The sequence below is a fragment of the Symphalangus syndactylus genome, chromosome 4, assembly GCF_028878055.3.
Source record: "Symphalangus syndactylus isolate Jambi chromosome 4, NHGRI_mSymSyn1-v2.1_pri, whole genome shotgun sequence".
Classification (NCBI taxonomy): Eukaryota; Metazoa; Chordata; class Mammalia; order Primates; family Hylobatidae; genus Symphalangus; species Symphalangus syndactylus.
This window is the reverse complement of record NC_072426.2, coordinates 155,816,037-155,833,628: the sequence shown is the minus strand read 5'-3', so window position 1 is coordinate 155,833,628 and position 17,592 is coordinate 155,816,037. Positions and strand designations below refer to the sequence as shown.

At 37.5% G+C, this 17,592-nt stretch overlaps 1 protein-coding gene across 10 annotated transcripts in view; it reads right to left on the bottom strand.

The window, feature by feature from the left end:
* TENM3 (teneurin transmembrane protein 3) overlaps positions 1-17,592 on the bottom strand; it is a 2,305,387-nt gene that overhangs the window by 144,585 nt on the left and 2,143,210 nt on the right. The window lies entirely within an intron of this gene.

Here is a 17,592-nt window from a genome sequence, read left to right as displayed (position 1 = left end):
GGAATCAATCATTATTTGCTCTAATTGGTCTGAGTTCTATTTTTCACCATCTTTTAAGTAACTGGTAGAACACCCTATAACAGCATTTGTCAAACTTACTAGACCACAGGTCACTTGCAAATTTATGTTACTTCACTGCAACACCTGTAGATTCTTAAGAGACATGATCCTCCCCACCTTTGCGTTAAGGTAAAACCAAAAACCGGTCTCTCAGATGAATTTGTTGGTACACGAAATTCAGCTGTACAAAATATAATCAAATTTGAATATTCTAAATTTGGGATGAGTAATTTTTGAATTGATGACATACAATTTAATAATGGTACAGATTAAAAAGCATGTATATGTGTCAGGTAATTTCATGTGAGTTTCTGATGTGGGTAAAATAATTTCATAAATTTATATTTAACAAATTTATTAAAATTTATGATTGTGTTTACTAATTTGCTTTATTTAAAAAAATTTAAAAAGTAACTAGAAGACTATACAACTATAAAAGCTTTAAATTCCAGACACTGACATGTGAATACACTGTGTATTATTTTTCTTAATTTATCAACACTATTTAGAAAAATGTCACTGTCATATTCACCTGATATACTAAACATTCATTTGTGCTGCACAGAGTACGGTTTAGGAACTAACCCCTAAGGAAGGTTACATATCTTTAGGGAAACCCAGTGATGGTCATATTACCATATCATGAAAGAGAACTTTTTTGATATTTTTAGACATTATTTTGCTTACTGTATACACTGGAATTTACCAGAGCGATGGAGGAAGAATAAGAAGGCAGTGTGATGACTACCACTGTCAAAAAGCCCTTCAGATCCAATACATAAAGGAACGGCACTAACCTGCCACAGTACACGGAGCAGGGGCTTTGGATGCAGTTAGATTTTGGTTCAGTCTTCAGTCTAGAGTTTAGCCTTGGATAAATTATGTGATATTGTTAGAGATTAGGTTTATTTTTAAAAGGAGGTTTGTTACAACCACCTTATTTAATTTAAGCTCAGGTGAGAAGGTGTAGGCCAGGAGAGTCTAGACTGGGCATATGAAGGAGAGCTGGCACAAAGCTAGACAGTTCTTACTGCTGAGGTATTTTATTTAGTCTGGACACCAGGTTACTGAACTATTTGCAGTCACCTGACTAGATCATGGCACCCTTCAATAAACAGTCCCTTCTGTCTGCAATGCTTCTCCCTGACAGGAAAATACCTGTGCATCCCTCACACCCTGACTGGGTGAAGTGTTTTTCTTAAGACTATTTTAGTTGACTTTCATATCTCATTTATAAGACATATAACTTTGTATATGTTAGTTATATACAAAGATATATACTAGATACAATGCCTGATACCTAGTAGGTCTCAATAAGTATCTGTCAAATAAATGAATTAAAATTAGGAATATTCTATTTTCTGAGATTTTAAAAATCTAAGAAAACACTGTGTGGATAAAATATAGTAATTTAGAGAAAAAGTTAATACATAGAAAACAAATGCATAAATGGCTAAGAGAGGAGAACATGTTAATAACGGATGAATGACTGCTTTACTATAATGCTGTCTGAAGAGCAGTTGACTGAAAGTCTACTACTACTATACGTAATTAACTAAACTTTAAAAATTTGGTAGTTTTAGGATATTCTATTAACGGTCCACATTCTTTTGTTAATAATACCTAATATAAAAGCATGCTATATTAAGAAAGATACCAAAAATAGGTAGATAGCTACATCTACCCTGTCTATTTTAAATAAATGTATATACTCACACTCCCTGCTAAACTTATCCTTGGCCAGCAATTCCTCTTAAACTCTGATTTTCCTTTTTTTCTTTTTTTCTGAGACGGAGTCTCGTTCTGTCACCCAGGTTGGAGTGCAGTGAAACAATCTCGGCTCACTGCAACCTCCGCCTCCCAGGTTCAAGCAACTCTCCTGCCTCAGCCTCTCAAGTAGCTGGGACTACAGGTGCACACCGCCACGCCCAGTTAATTTTTTGTATTTTTTTTTTATTAGAGACGGGGTTTCACCGTTTTGCCCAGGCTGTTCTCGAACTCCTGAACTCAGGCAATCCGCCCGCCTCGGCCTCCCAAAGTGCTAGGATTCCAGGTGTGAGCCACCGCGCCCGGCCTAAACTCTGAATTTCATGGATTAAGATACAGGTTATAGGCTGGGCGCGGTGGCTCACGCCTGTAATCCCAGCACTTTGGGAGGCCGAGGTGGGCGGATCACAAGGTCAGGAGATCGAGACCATCCTGGCTAACACGGTGAAACCCCGTCTCTACTAAAAATACAAAAAATTAGCCGGGCGCGGTAGCGCATGCCTGTAGTCCCAGCTACTCGGGAGGCTGAGGCAGGAGAATGGCGTGAACCTGGGAGGCGGAGCTTGCAGTGAACTGAGATTGCACCACTGGGCGACAGAGCGAGACTCTGTCTCAAAAAAAAAAAAAAAAAAAAGATAACAGGTTGTAGGATTCTTGAATTTAGAAGTTGTCATCTTGTAAAAAGGTATAAATTCATGTGTCATTTTGCATTAAATTGCATAGTGTTTGACTTGCTAAACACTTATCACGTCATACATTTTCCAGGGTTTCAGATGCTTCACAAGTTTTGAACAAAATAATGGGAGCTAGTTTTGCATAGAGTAAAATGTCTGACAGACACACTCTGGCACAGCAGCAATAAATATTCCAAGAGGTCAAAGTTTCCACACAAAATAATTTGTCATCATTGTGATCTTTTAACATAAAAAGTCTTCTTGCCTGATAGATTTGCTCATATTATCAGTTTTAACGGATTTTGAAGAGGAGACATAATCCACGGGATCATGCGCAGATGTCACATGTTAAAAAGTAATGTGACGTTTATGCTGGGAGAGCTATTTTATTTTTTGCCAGATAGGCAACAGCTTTTATATATATATATATATATATATATATAAAATAGAAAATCTCAATACAGTGGGATGCTGGTTCTACTTAAGATGCTATACAATGAGACTCATATCCAAAAATATTATCTCTGGTTTAATACTGCACTGCAAACAGAAACCAACAAGTTGTTTGGTCTTAGGATATTATCTACTTTGAAACTGTTGGTGTTTCATATTTAGTGATTCCCTTGACTCTCATTATGTATAATTTAAGATATTCTTATTTTTTTATTCATACAAATGCAGGGTGTTAGTGGGGTTCACTCTCGAAAGCTAGAGAGAGGAGACAGAGAGAGACAAGAAAAAGGAGAGAAAGGAGAGAGGCAGGCAGCAAACTCATAAAAGTCAAGAATGCTACAGAAATTACTGAGCAGTGGTGTAATAAAACTAAATGGGGTATCTGGCAGAAAAAAAGGGAAAATTAGCCAAATAAAATACATCTGAAAATAAAGAAGGATAAGTCCACTTCTTCAATGCCTGAGTTGGAAAGCAGAACTGAACTCATGGAAAAGCATTTGCTGCCACTATTCATGGATGGCACAACGGATCCTTGTCCGTTGTAGGGCATGTCCCAGTGAAGGGTGCGCAGACAGCGGCAAGAAGCAGCTGGGGGCGCTGTGCTCTCCTGAGTCCCTTACTGCCCTGGGTCTCAGGTGAAGAGGTACAAGCCAGGAGTGATACAGGCATTCCCGGCCACAAACATGCTCTTTGTGCTGGTGGTAGAACATCATGCTGCAATAGACATTTTAAACCATTCATTGAACAAACGCTGTGTGTCAGCAACTGTACTAGTACTTCATTGGCATTATCTCTAATCTTCACAAAGATTCTGTTGAATGGTTATTATGACTTATTTTTTTCGTTTTAAATCCAAGCAAGTGGAGATTAGTTGAGAGTTTAAGGTTTTTTGAGAGTTTGCATGCAGTTTGCAATGGACGTTAACCTCAAACCCCGATCTTCTGATGACAAAAGACGTATCACTACACACCTCTGTATTCTACCAGAGGGCAGTGGGATGTGAAAATCCATAGAGAAGGAAGTGAAATGCAGCTTGTGTGTGGGCCACAGGCTACGATAACACTTCTCTACTGTATCCAGGACACTGCAGGCTGGGGCAGTACTGGGGGGCTGGGGCCGAGGATATCACCAGGTAGCATCTGTGTGTCCTGAGCACCGTTCTACACAGTACTTTCCCACTATAGTGTCTGAAACTAAAGTTTTACAGTAATATGATGATGACAGTAATGAAATTAAGAACAGGCTATGTTAACTCCAAGATTCTTAAGAAACAACAATTTTAAAGTTATAAAAGTACAAAAGGAAGCATTATAGCTAATTTTAAGGTTATAGAAATAATATTCGTGTAGATTTAATCATGAAAAATTTTTATTTCTAGTATAATGTTTCTTAGTTTTATGTCATTTCCATGTATTTCTAGGTGAATATAATAGTGAAAGGGCCTGGATTCATATCCAAAATGTTATCCAAGGCAGAATGAAATTTGTAGACGACAGCAATACTGCCTGAGATATATATTTATCAGTGTGTTTTTCACAATTTAAAAAACCTTGAAGTCCATTATCTTCTTTTTTTGTAGAAAGAATGATTATATTTGCCCTATGAGGTAAATATAATCAGAAGTTGTCCAAATGTTAAAACTGGTAAATACAAGATTCTTACCAACTATAAATGGGAGTATTTTGCAAGATAATTTTTAAGTTGGTTGGAATTGGGATGTATTTTCTCATATTAAAAATCTCAGAAATGGTGGTTAAGTCCCCAGAGCATCTACAAAAGTCTGTCTGTATATCCCATAGAAATATGTATTCACATAGTAACAAAAGGCATGAGCAAGAATGTTCACAGAAGCATTATTTGTAATAGCCCCAAACTGGAAACAACTCCAAACTGGACATCTGGCAGCAGTAGAATGGAAAAACAAATTATAGTCCAGATATACAATGGAATTCTACACAGCAGCGTGAGGGAATGAACTGCTGGCAGACACAACAATATAGATGAATCTCACAAGCCTAATGTTGGGCAAAAGAAACCAGTCACACAAAAACAGTGAATACTGTGTAAGTTCATGTATATAAAGTTCAAAGGCAGGTAAAATCGACTGAGAAGAATGAAAGTCACCATGGTGATGACCTCTAGGAAGGAAGGAACAGGTAGTGGCTGGCATAGTCCCTAGAGGTTTCTGGAGTGCTGCTCAGATTCTGTCTGGGAGGTGGTTCCAATGGTGTGTTCACTTATTGTGATCCATATACTTTTCTAAATGCATATTATACTTAAATAAAAATTACTTAGGCAGGGCGCAGTGGCTCACCTCTGTAATCCTACCTAGCACTTTGTGAGGCTGAGGTGGGTGGATCACCTGAGGTCAGGAGTTTGAGACCAGCCTGACCAACATGGCAAAACCCAGTCTCTACTAAAACTACAAAAATTAGCCAAGTATAGTGGCAGGTGCCTGTAATCCCAGTTATTCGCTGGGGCAGGAGAATCGCTTGAACCTGAGAGGCGGAGGTTGCAGTGAGCCAAGATCATGCCACTGCATTCCAGCCTGGGTGACAAAATGAGACTCTGTCTCAAAAAAAAAAAAAAAAAAACACTTAAAAGTAATCCATCTAACACCCAGCGTAGATAAAAATAACATACATTTTTTTACCCTCCCTAAATCTTCTCTAAAAGTGGTTTCCTCCATAAGGCTAGCAGGCTTTCCTTTCCATGATGTTGCAGGTGAGGCAACTGTGATGGTCTGTGCTCCAGCCTGAAGAGGTAACAAATAAATGCAGGTGCAGAGTGAAGACAGTACAGAAGAAGGACACATGACTCCACCAGGTGGGAGGAAAAGGAAAGAGTGAGGAAAGACTTTCCTTGGTGCAAATCTCAGGAAGTGCAAACTTTAAGGAGGAAAGCAATATGATTAAACCAATTCATGTATTGTGGTGATGACTGTCAGCTCATGGCCCTCCCAAATTGATTTTTAGTTTAAAAACATTATGATTTGTCTTGGCACAAATGTAAAGAAATGGAAACTCTTGTGTGCTGTTGGCTAGGATTGCAACATTTTGTTGCAAACACTATGGAAAACAATATGGTGATCCCACAAAAAAATTAAATATAGAAATACCATATGATCCAGCAATCCCGCTTCAGGCTACATACCCAAAAGAACAGAAATTAAGGTCTTGAAGAGATATTTACACACTCATGTTCATACCAGCACTATTCACAATAGTCAAGAGGTGGAAGTAACCCAAATGCCCATCGATGGATGAATGGATGAAGAAAATGTGGTGTATACACACAATGGAAGAGTATTCTGCCTTAAAAAGGAAATCTTGTCACATGCTATAGAATGCGACATGCAAACCTTGAGGACTTTATGTTAAATGAAGTAAGTCAGTTATAAAAATACAAATACCGTATAATTCCACTTGCATGGACTATCTGAAGTAGTCAAAGTCATAGAATCTTAAAGTAGAATGGTGATGACCAGGGTTTGGGAGGATGGAGCAATGGAGAGTTGTTGTGTGATAGGTACAGAATTTCAGTTTCATACTATAAAGACATTCTGTAAATCTGTTGCACAACAATGCCAATCCCACTGAGCTATACACTTCAAAATGTGTAAGACGATACATTTTATGTTACATGTTTCTTACCAGAATTAAAAACAAAAACTATTATAACTTGTCACCCTGCAGAAAATCATTGTTGTTAAGATGAAGAAATGGGACTGTGACACAGAGCGGGAAACTTAACCCAGACGGTATGAAGTGACCAGCATCTTACTGTATCTGACTGTACACTGAAGGTCTCTGTGTTTGCTCCTTCAACTTAAGCATGTTTACAAATGGTTTAGAAGAGATGAAAAAGCAATGTTTGGGGTATAAACGTCATGCTTACTTACAGAATCAGGATTTTCAAGGGTTTCTTAATTCTGATTTCTTTCAAATTATTGCTTAATTCCTCTCCTTCCCTTTACTACCAGGTATCTCAGAAGAAGAGACCACAATATATACTTCCTCAGCACATACTTCTTTTCTCCTCACTTTAACTGACATTCCTCATTACTGTACTAAAATCTTTCTCGCAATGGTTATGGGTATCTCTTTTTTAATTTTTTTATTTTTATGTATGTATGTATGTATGTTTGAGATGAAGTCTTGCTCTGTCACCCAGGCTGGAGTGCAGTGGTGCAATCCTGGCTCACTGCAGCCTCCACCTCCTGGGTTCAAGCTATTCTCGTGCCTCAGCCTCCTGAGTAGCTGGGATCACAGGCACCCGCCACCACACCCAGCTAATTTTTATATTTTTAGTAGAGACGGGGTTTCACCATGTTGGTCAGGCTGGTCTTGAACTCCTGACCTCAAGCAATCCACCCGCCTCAGCCTCCCAAAGTGCTGGGATTACAGGAGTGAGTCGCCATCCCCAGCCGGTATCTCTTAAATTGCCACATCCAGTAGCCTCATGCCAATATTCATCCTGTTTACATCTCAAGAGTACTGGGCATTATTAGCCACCCATCATCAATACTTTATTTTCCTTTCATAATTCTCCTGGTTCTCTTCTCAGCTCTCTGCTGGTTCCCAGTTGTTCTCCTTAAATCATTTTGTGGAAGTCTTACAGGCTATTCACAAGTAACCAAGTTCTCCTGGACATATATTGGAGTTACTCTTCCCTGCTCTTCTGAAGCCTTATAACTTTGCTTCAGATAAAGAAATGTGGGCAAAAGTAGTATGTCTTACCTCTGTGAGGAAGATTTAAGAACCAATATGTAATGTGTTGCATTCCCATGCAGTAATCATGCAAATGTGATGAGTACTCTTTCTGTTAAGTCTAGGTCCTTGAGTGAGCAGAACCCCCTTGACAAGAACCACCCCGCACATGTAGCTTAGGCAAAAATAAACCGTCATGTTAAGCCACTGTAGTAGGTAGCCTCCGAGATGGCCCCAGATAAGCCCTGTCTTCTGGTAGTCACACCCTTGTGTAATTCACTCCCCTTGAGTTTAGGCTCGATTTAGTGACTTGCTTACAATGGAAAGCATATGGCGGAAATAATAGAACATCTCTTTTGAGCTTAGGTTATGAAAGACTTCAGCTTCTTTTTTGGTTGTTCTCTCTCTCTCTTTTGGACTGCTTTCCATAGGGAAAACCAGCTGTCATATCATGAGGCAGCCTTATAAAGAGGCCCATGTGGTAAGAGACTGAAGTCTGCCAAAAACCACGTGTGTGAGCTCGGAAGCAGGTCCTGCAGCACCAGTTGAGCCTTCAGATGAAACAGCAGCCCCAGTCTGTAGTTTGACTGTAACCTTACAGACTGTGAGGCAGAGGCACCCAGCTAAGTTGGCCCCAGCTGCAATTACAAACTGATACAGCCATTCAGGTTTTTAGGGCTGTTTTTACCACTTCATAACCTGCCTACTCCTGACTTATACAATGCCTTCCTCCATGTATTCCCCAAAATATAGACATTCACCAAAGTCCTTCCTTGATCTTCCTTTCATGTTAACCACTTTTATAATATCAACTTCCAATTCCATGTGGATGGATGACTTTGAAATATGTATCTCTTACCACTGAATTCTTTCCTGACTGGGCTATACTTCAAACTTTACATTTTTCTACTAGACCTACTATAAATCCTCTGGTACTTCAAACTTTACTAAAGACAAAATAAATGGTCTTTATCTTCATAATTGTTTTGCTTTCTGGGTTTCTCTTTTCTGTTCATGATATCAGTTTAGCCTGGGCAGTGAAGTCACTGACATCATGAACAGAAAAAAGAAACCTAGAAAACAAAACAATTATGAAGATAAAAACCATTTGTTTTGTCTTTAGTAAAGTTTGAAGTACCCCAGGAATCCCTTTAAAATAAGTTGTAACATCTGACATTTGTCATCTATAAAATTAATGAGTATACTTTTTATACTATCACCGAAGTCAATGAGAAAAAAAAAATTATAGTAATATCAACTCAGGAGTGACTAACATGGATATTAAGTCACTGATCATGGTCAAAACCTATGTTACTAACAGCCAAATAGGCTACTCTAGATTGCATCTTTTTAGGCTGTCTTGTGGTATTCATGAACCGTAACCATTTTAAGATCTTAAAAATTAAATCTTTCCTATATAATTAAAAAATTAATCCTACGAACTCTTAGTATGTTTCTGTAGATTTTTCCAATAATTAAGAAAAAAGCTTATTAATTGAAATAATTTTGAGACAATACGTTAATAAAGATCTATCAGTAAAATTTTATGAAGGAATTTTTTTTCACACACAAAGACCATTAAAGTGAGAGAAATTACGCATGCGTTTCTTTTATGTTCCAAGGCTGGAGATGAACAGAATCCATGGTATTATAGTTATTTCACCTCCTCCTCATAAAATAAAAAGGGGGCACGCCATTGTTTTTAACCCATATATGTTGGTTTGACACTTAAAAGCCAGCATGTGGAACACTTGAAACCAAAAATGTGTAATTAAAGAAAATTATATACCACTAAGTAACAAATTCAGTGCCATTTTTAGCTCCATGTTGAGAAAAAAAGGTGCCAAATTTTGATCTCGTCTCTGGGGACCATGCCACTGAAGTTGTTACCACAGCTACTATTATTTCTACCGGCATGCTTGAGTTCCCAGATCCTGCCAAAAATGGATGGGAAGGAGGGGTGATGACAGCTGGTGACACAGTCCAGCAATTGCCAGAACCATGGAGCAAATTACAGGGGATGTTGCGAAGGGAACGCAGACGTGAGCACCCAGCCATCAGTCACCTGAAGGTGGCGTGTGCCACCAGAACCCTGAGGAGTGTGCTCTAAGGTTCTGGCAACACAGAGTAGCGTGCTTGGAGGGCCTGCCAGGGTTGGCTAAATGCTGTTTAATATTACAAGATCAAGTGAACATTCTCACAAAGACAAAGAGGATGAGGTAATATGGGAAAGAGAGTCTGATAAGAAAAACTGACTTTAAAAATACCATGCTGAAAATGTCTGCCATTCCATTTTGTTTAGTCTCCCAAACCTCAAAAGTTCATCTAAGCAAGCAAGGATCTAGAGTTTCCCTTTCTTGCAATTCAGTTCACATTCACTGTGGTGCACTTCCAAAAGGAATCTTTCTGAGAAAGATTCATTAGGAACATATTCACTTGCAGAAAATAAAATCAGAGTCTGACATTACATAGGTAAGTGCATTGTTTTCAACACAGATTGTCTACTGCATCTTGTGGGGCCTTTTGTTTGTATTAAAAGACTGGAGTCCCTGTCTGAATCCTGGCTCTAAATAATTGTGGAACTTTGGCAAGTTACTGGATCTTTCTGAGGCTTGGCTCTCTCATTTACAAAGAAAATCTGAAGGGTTTGTACTAGATGACCTCTAAGGTCTCTTCCAGATTTATATACTATGATGTTAGTATATTTTAAAATGTAAATATTTAGGCTAAATTATTGAGCATAGGGAAAAATATCTGGCATCAATAAGATGTCAACACATTAGAATACCAATGTTGTTGTTGATTTTAATTTTTAAAACTACATTGCATACAGTCAAACTATCATGTTATACATACGAATCCTTGGATTGGCTTTGAATGCAGAATTGTTTCATTTTATGTACCAATTTCATGAACACATAAATATACATGATGCACATGTGTATTTCATGTGCTAATAATCAGATTTCACAGAAAAAATAAGAAAAATACTCTTAAACATAGGGCAATCATTTGATCGGCTACATGCATCCAGAGTGCAACTAAGCTTTCAATGTAAAATGAAAGTATCGCATGTGAAGACTGCAGTTTGTAACTCGGACCCCTACTGATCTAAACTGTCATTAGGAACACATAGTTCTCCATAAATTAGCTTTTGTTTTGGATCTCCTGCTGTGTTCATATACATGTTGACAGAATGTGTTGGGCAATATTTTGGCATTCTAATTCATCATTATTTGTTATTAACTTTTAAGGCTAATATCATTTCAACACTTTATACCATGCTGACCCAAATACTGTTATTTTAAATCAATATTTCTTTTGAAAGCTTTCATATTAATATGCACTCTAGTTGTCATTAAGGAAAATAAAATTATTCTGTCAACTGTAGGATATTTATATTCAAAAGAACTAACATTTGATATAGCAGGTTCCCTCTGCATTACAATATAACATTCTAAAAGGGTAGGCTTTATGAACGAACAGGTTGGAGGGAGATACAGAATGGCTGCCAATATTTTATATTTCTATGCTGTTTTTCCTTTCCATCCTTTCTTGGCATAATGCAATTAATGGGAAAAAAGAATCATATTGGCTATCAAAATGCCTTGATGGGAACACACAGTGATTTAGCTTTGAAGGTTTGTTTCTGTATTTGACTCATATTCTTTTATAAATGATAACATTAAATAATTCTACTTTAAAGTTTCATTGCATTTTTTCTTTCTGAACTATGTGGATGCAGTGTAAGACACCTATGGATGCAGCTCAGGAAATGCTAATTCCAGAGCTGCCTTTGACAGCCAATGCTGAAGCTGACAAAACGAATATCAAGCTGTTGCTTCTGTCAAAGAGAGAATTAAGTTAGAATTTCTAAAACAGACCGTTTTCCTGATGTTTCATTAGTTTTCTCTTGTTTAAAGGGTCTGTTCTCTGAATAAAAGAAGGATTTATCCTCCAATCTAATGGAAAGAACAAAGTGTTAACCATCACGATCAGCTGCCCAAAGGGGTCAGCCATTACCTATAAGCTAGAGAATTTTTGAGATAATAATTGTCAAAATTGAAGAGTATGGTAAGAGGACTTATTTCAATAACATTCAAAATACAGAATGAAATCATTTACATGATTTGTGGGTTATTCCCTGCTTCCCAAAATATTGAATTTGCTGTTATTGTGAAACGTATGTAACAGACGATTCATTAGTGAGTTACCTGCAGCTTTGCCATTGAAATCCAATAGTTCTATCTCATTATTCAAAGGCTTGCAGTACTCACTCAATTTTCATTTGGATTCCTTTCTCCCATAACAGCTTTAAGAATTGCATACATAGGCGGGGAGTAGTGGCTCACGCCTGTAATCCCAGCACTTTGGGAGGCCGAAGCAGGTGGATCACTTGAGGTCAGGTGTTTGAGACCAGCTTGGCCAACATGGCAAAACCCCGCCTCTGCTACAATCACAAAAATTAGCCAGGCATGTGGAGCACACCTGTAATCCCAGCTACTCGGGAGGCTGAGGCAGGAGATTCGCTTGAACCCATGAGGTGGAGGTTGCAGGGAGCTGAGATGGTGCCACCGCACTCCAGCCTGGGTGACAGAGCAAGACTGTCTCAAAAAAAAAAAAAAAGAACTACATACTACTTTTATGTAACAAATGTTTATGTATGCTACTGACTTACTCAAGCATAAAATTATTTCTTCACTTGTTTTGGCTTTTTTAAAAATGGTAAAATATACAAACTGAAAACTACAATTCTTTGAAATTTTAAGGCATTGTAATCACCATTATTGAAAGATCCAACTACTGAAATATGGAGATCCTTAGAAGAATGTCAGTATGTTAAAACATGGCAAAATCCAGAGAAACAGCTCCTATGTAAGAGTCCAGTTCTCCAAGGCGTTACATTTGAGACAGACACTGATTCGTGTGTGTATACGTGTGTGTGTTTGCACAGGTGCACGTGTATGTCAAGAGGAAACTGCTGAAACAGAATCAATGATCCTTCAGTAATGTAGGCACAACCAGCTCATGTGATTTGTTGTTTATCATTCAATCAACAAAGATGAAGTGGGTATCTGCCTTATCAAGTTCGGCTGGCTGTGAGAAGCAGAGGGCTGTGGAACCCACTCACGGCCTCTGGATACCTGCAGCCCCTTGCAGGTAAGGGTTATTTGGACAGATCACATCAGTCTCCCATGAGTGTCTCATCTTACTCCTCAGGCAGAAGAGAAAAACGTTCTTATGCCGCCTGCGTTCCATTTGCTCCCTCTTAATCTGGGATCACTCGGAGAGCGGTTTTCCTTAGTTATTACTAACTTAGCCATTATTAATGAATATTTATGGAGCATTTGTGGAAATATATTTCAAAGCAAAACACAGAGGAAGTTGCAGTCTCTGATCCCTGGGAGACTTGCTCACACTGCCAGCCTGCTTCTCTATTTGGTGGTCTCAGTCTCCTTTCCTAAAAATAAATGGCCCACTTTCTCATTTTAAACATGCAATGCTTCTCTTTATGTGACTCTTTTCCAAGATCATGAAGAATTTATTTGAAGAAGTAAAAAAAGGCATCTAAAAATATCATTACTCTAAAAATGGAAAATGTAAAATTTATAATTTGAAATGACTGAAAAAATATAGTTAGGTTTTATAAACAAATTCTATGTAACTCATATAGGCTTACTAACCGTATCATGCAGTTAGCTTGTTAAAACTAGAAATGTAGTTAACAAAAAGATTAAGGATCTGGAATAAAATTGGGAAACCCAGTGGAAAAGCCCCACAGCATTTTCAGTTCCCTCAGCAGTGATTCCTGTATTTGTAAAAATGTGCTGATCACCTTTATAATTGTGAACCTTCTACAGTATTATTTTGTAAGTAAGTATTTTACATTTATATACTTCTTTTTCAAGTGATTGACTTAAAATTTTAATACATTTATTTTTAAAGGAAATTCTGTATTACCTTAAGGGAAAAATCAGTATATCTTGATATGAATAGAAATCAGCAAAATTACTCTTATTTATGTATTTTTGAGACAGAGTCTTGCTCTATTGCCAGGCTAGAGTGCAGTGGCACGATCTCAGCTCACCGCAACCTCCGCCTCCTGGGTTCAAGCAATTCTCCTGCCTCAGCCTCCTGAGTAGCTGGGACTACAGGTGTGTGCCACCATGTCTGGCTAATTTTTTGTATTTTAGTAGAGACGGGGTTTCACCATGTTGGTCAGGATGGTCTCAATCTCCTGAACTCGTGATCCGCCTGCCTCAGGCTCCCAAAATGCTGGGATTACAGGTGTAAGCCACCACGCCTGGCCCAAAATTACTCTTTATTTGTAAAAGAGATGTTAAGGGCAAGTGTCGGAGATGGCTAACATCTGCTGAGACCTTCCTCATCACATAATCTGATACAACAAAATAAGAATTCAAAATGGAATTCATTTCTTATTTTGTCTTTCATTGTTATGTATTCTTCAGTTCATGTTCTATCTATAAATTCTTAAACCTTAGGAGAAACAATGCCCTATGATATAGTGGGAAAAGTTCTGGACTTAAAATAAGGAGACCTAGATTATGGTTCCTTTTAAAGATTTGCTGACTGGACAAGTCACTGATTTTCTGGGCCTAAGATTTTTCTTTTAAAAAAGTGTGAATAGTACTTAATTTACTAGGTTGTTATAAAGAAGAAGAAGAAGAGCTAAAATTAACTGAGCACTTACATTTTGCCAGGCACATTACTTTATTCAATTTTCCCCATAGCTGTACTATTTCGAAACTTGTTTATATTGATGAAGAAATTCAGGTTTATGAAGGTTAACTACCCTGTTCAAGGTTACATAGCTAGTAAGTGACAAAGGTGAGATACAAACACAAATCTGGCTGCTTTGAGAGTCTATACTTATCGACAGTATTTTAAAAATAAATTGTACTATGGTAAACAAATTTGAAATTATATTTTGTCATATAAGATTGTGAGATCACTGTGATAAAGATTACTTCTTACTCATCTTTGTGAATTCAGTATTTAGAAGAGATATTAAAAAACAGCTAAGTTTAATGAAATTGACTTTGATATTAGAAATAATTAAAAGGAGATACATGTAAAAATAAGCAAAAATCTGAAATCTGCAAAACCACCTGTATCATTTTCTCTCAAAACCAAGAGCCCCATATTCTACAAATTATATGCAGTAATCTAGGTAGCCTTGGATATCCTTCTGTCTCTGGGGGAAATGCAGGATAATATGTGAAAGGCTTCCTCTCCTTCAGGGGCAGGTGGAGGCTTATTGAAAGTGATAAAGAGAATGGGTTCTCCAGTGGAGGACAAACAGAAAGGATCAGCTAGTGGCTAAAGTATTAGGGTGATAAGACAATCCCAGGACAGAGCCAGCCAATGTCATGCCAGGCTGGCTGATGGACAGCCACCAGAAGAGGAGCATTAATTCCCTCCTGGATAAGTCACCTCGATAAAATGTAATACATAACAGAAGGACTGGAAGTTCTTATCATTAATAACATGAAATCTTTTCTCAGAAAATACCTTAGTATTATACAGAGGTGGATCTAGCTGAAAAAACATACTTGTTCTTCGAGTCACTGTATAGAATGTACAATGGGAAGATGCACAATGGGAGGGCTTCAGAGTAAGATTCTTTGCACCTTTAGGCCCAACTCAATCATGAAAATGAGACATGCTGACCTCCTTAGTTATCAAACACAGGGCAACATGACGCTTATCTCCAAACAGCTTTTGTGATGCAGGATACACACACACACACCTGTATGTTTTTAATTTCTTCAAAACAGATTGAGTACTCATGAATGGAAAGAAGTCAGAGATATCTTTTCCTTTACTAGTTTTTTTTTTTTTCCTTTACTAGTTTTTAAAAACATTTTTTGGAAATTCTTTATAAATAAAATTCTTAAAGCATGCATGTATGTTATCTGAAATTAAGAGAAAGGAACAAACAGAAAGAGACTATGGGATTCTTGTGGCAATTTTAGATTTAGTTACCCCAAATTTCCAAAGTGACATTTCTACTTCTAGATGTTAACTGCAACACTGGGCTCTAGGTAAACTAAGTCAATAATGAAAACTAAAAAAGAAAAAAAACATTTTTCCCTAACACATGGATAAATTTTCTCTTTATTATAACACAATATATTGGTTTTAATACTCCTGACGGTTGATATTTTTGGGTCACATTTAGGTTTATGTGTTAACACTTAGAATCTGTCCCTACATCAGCATTTGTCAAAACACATAATCTGAGTTATTATTTAGGCCTTAGCAGGAAAATCTTGAATGCTCAGATTCAGTAAAGTTCTGTCTTTTATGCACTCTCTTAGTTTCCTACATTTCTCCTTTTTAAATGGTTACTATAACTGTAATTAATTACTCAGTGTTTGCATTTTATAAAAGAATATAATCTCTAAGAGGCAAGGAATGTATTTTCACTGCTGTCTCTGTCACAGTGTCTGACCCATGGTAGTCACCTGATGAATAAATGTTGAATGAATGACGGATGAATGAATGGTCAGTTCCTTTTCTGACAGGTGTTATATTATAAAGTCACTAAAGAACAAATTGGAATTTTTTTAAATCTATTTTTTATTTTTTAGAGATGCTCTTGCTACGTCGCTCAGGCTGGAGTGCAGTGGCTATTCACAGGCACGATCATCAGGCATTACAGCCTCAAACTCCTAGGCTCAAGTGGTGATCCTTCTGCCTCAGCTTCCCAGAAAGCTGTGACTACAGGTGCATGCCACCATGTCTGGCTTTGGAATCTTATTTTTAAGGAAAAGGGACAAGGTGAGCAGTCTGCAGACATTCTAAGATGATGTGGGAGCAATAAACTCTATACAAATTTAAATTTTATTTGATCTGTTATATTCTAGGATGAGACCTTTGTTTGATATAGATTCAATGAAACTTAAAGGTTTTATGCTGAATTCACTTCTAAAATTCCTAGTAATTTGTCAAGTTTTTTTTAACCTTATGTATGCCATTTACTTTTCTTTCACTCCTCTCTAGGCAGACATTTCTCTCTGAACATGCTGCTGTTAGTACCACTAATGTAAAAGCAAATGACATATGCAACACCAATTAAATATTCATGCAACGCAGCAGTAAAGTGGTAAATATTGTATTATGCCTTCCACTTGTTCTTAGGAGATGTTGCTACATTTTGCAAAAATGATAGTTGAAAACAGAGAAAACTTCACTATATTTCATGAATAAGATATTTATATCTAGCATAAACCGGAGATAAGCTGACTTTAAAGGTATTTCTTATCGTTCTGTCTTTGAATATTTTTCAAGTCAGAGAGATCCCTATATTTAAATGGTAAACACAATCTGTTTAAGTGTATTCTTTTCTTTTCTTTTTTTTTTTTTTTTTGAGACAGAGTGTCTCACTCTGTTGCCCAGGCTGGAGTACAGTGGCGCAATCTCTGCTCACTGTAACCTCTGCCTCTTGGGTTCAAGCAATTCTCCTGCCTCAGCCTCCTGAGTAGCTGGGACTACAGGTGCGTGCCACCATGCCTGGCTAACTTTTTGTATTTTTAGTAGAGATGGGGTTTCACCATGCCAGCCAGGCTGGTCTTGAACTCCTGGCCTCCTCCCAAAGTGCTGGGATTACAGGTGTGAGCCGCCATGCCCGGCCAAGTGTATTATTTTCATATGTTATTTACTTTAGCTGACCTCATATCAAACTAAGAGTAAAATAAATTATGTTTGTGGGGAGAGGAGGAGCTTACTTTCTATACTGGTAAATTCTTTTATTCTGAGTCTTTAATCACCATTGAATCAGGCTTAAATATATCCTTAAGGATTCAAGAATAAGATAAAATATTGAAAAATTGATTCTAAATTTTTAGTTTTACAATTTTCCATTCTCTAAAATATAGGCAACACATTTTTCCTACAATCTGATG